Raw genomic sequence first — 1,933 nt, forward strand, 5'->3', positions numbered from 1 at the left:
AAAAGAATGACATTGTGGGGAGTTGAGTGTCTAGTCTGGCTGCACCAACCATTGCCTTCTGAGTCTTGATTGTTTGTTTGCAAGTTTTTCACAAACAAAACAAAAAGTTGGACTTCTGGACTGTAGAAGTTAAGTGGCTAAACAATGGAATATTGTAAATTAATCTTCAGTTTGAAAGAGGAGGACTGCTACAGAACTACTGCAGCAATATAGGTTTTAACAAGGATACAAAAACACTACAAAAACAGCTCCAATACGAAAAGGCGTGAAATACATAACTAATAATTTATTTTCTCCAACCTGTAAGTTGATCAGTAAAATTCAAAGGACGATTAAAACATTTTGATAGTGATTAAACAAGAAATGTGAGAAAATGTTATTTTCCGTCTGAGAAAAGTGTATGGTGAGTGGTTATACAGCCTTAAAACATATATGATAATTGTTTAAAAATAAAGTTGGCTACTTGGTGGATTTCACTTGTTGCGGGCTATTTTGGGAACCTATCCTCCGAAATAAATGAGGGAACACTGTCATTCAGTCCCATTGGAGGGTTTTTCAGCATGAACGACCTTCTCAGGGTCATGCCACAGCATCTCAATAGGATTCAGGTCAGGACTTTGACTAGGTCACTCCAAAGTCTTCATTTGGTTTTTTTTCAGCCATTCCATGGTGGACCTGCTGGTGTGTTTTGGATTATTGTCCTGCTGCAGAACCCAAGTTGGTTTCATCTTGAGGTCACCTCAACATTCTCCTTCAGTATGTTTTGGTAGACAGCAGAATTCATGGTTCCATTTATCACAGCAAGTCTTGCAGATCCTGAAGCAGCAAAACAGCCCAAGACCACCACACTGCCACCATCATGTTTTACTGTTGGTATGATATTCTTTTTCTCAAATGTGGAGTTACTTTTACGCCAGACGTAATGGGGGACACAACTTCCAAAAAGTTAAATTCTTGTCCCGTCAGATCAGTATTTTCCCAAAGGTCTTCATGATCATCAATATGTTTTCTGGCAAAAAAAAAAAAACCTACAACCGGAAAAGTAAACATACACATACAGTACACAAATAGCTGAATAAATAAATATAAATAAATAAATATAAATAAAAAAATAAATATAAATATAAATATAAATATAAATATAAATATAAATATAAATATAAATATAAATATAAATATAAATATAAATATAAATATAAATATAAATATAAATATAAATGGCAAATTCTGATTAATCTATGTCACTTTCAGACTTAAAATAATGTACCAATTTAAGCCCACCCAATTCTGGTTAAACCCTATCCACTTTTGGTTTATGCCCCGCCCATTTTTAACTGAACTGAGGCAAGTGAGGCCTGCACTTCTTTCGATGTTGGTGTGGGGTCTTTTGTGACTTCTTGGCTGAGTGGTCGCTGTGCTCTTGGGGTATTTTTTTTTGTTTTGGCTAGCCACTCCTGAGAAGGTTCACCACTGTTCCATGTTTTAGCCATATGTGGATAATTGCCCTCACTGTGGTTTGCAAGAGTCCCAACACTTTAGAAACCAGTCTTTTCCAAACTGATAAGTTATATTTTAACAGTGGCGACAATTATTTTTTCCACACAGGGCCATGTAGATTATATTTAGATTATATATAGATTTTATATATTTTGAAGCTGTATAGATTATAACAAAAAATATAGTGTGAAAAAGCCCTAAAAGTTAACCGGAAGTATTCACATAACATACTTAACACTTGCTGCAGTGCTGCCAAACATAAATGCCCGTTTATATGAAAAATGAATGCGTTCCGTGCTTCCGGCTCATAGTCGATTGAATTATTTATACAGAGTAGTTATTTTTAGGGGGAGTCGCCTTCGGTGAACCAAGTCACTGCTGGTGTAAAACTCATTGCATTGTACACAAGAAAAAAAAAGCACAGCTAATGACCAAT

The sequence above is a fragment of the Doryrhamphus excisus genome, chromosome 18 (assembly GCF_030265055.1).
Source record: "Doryrhamphus excisus isolate RoL2022-K1 chromosome 18, RoL_Dexc_1.0, whole genome shotgun sequence".
Classification (NCBI taxonomy): Eukaryota; Metazoa; Chordata; class Actinopteri; order Syngnathiformes; family Syngnathidae; genus Doryrhamphus; species Doryrhamphus excisus.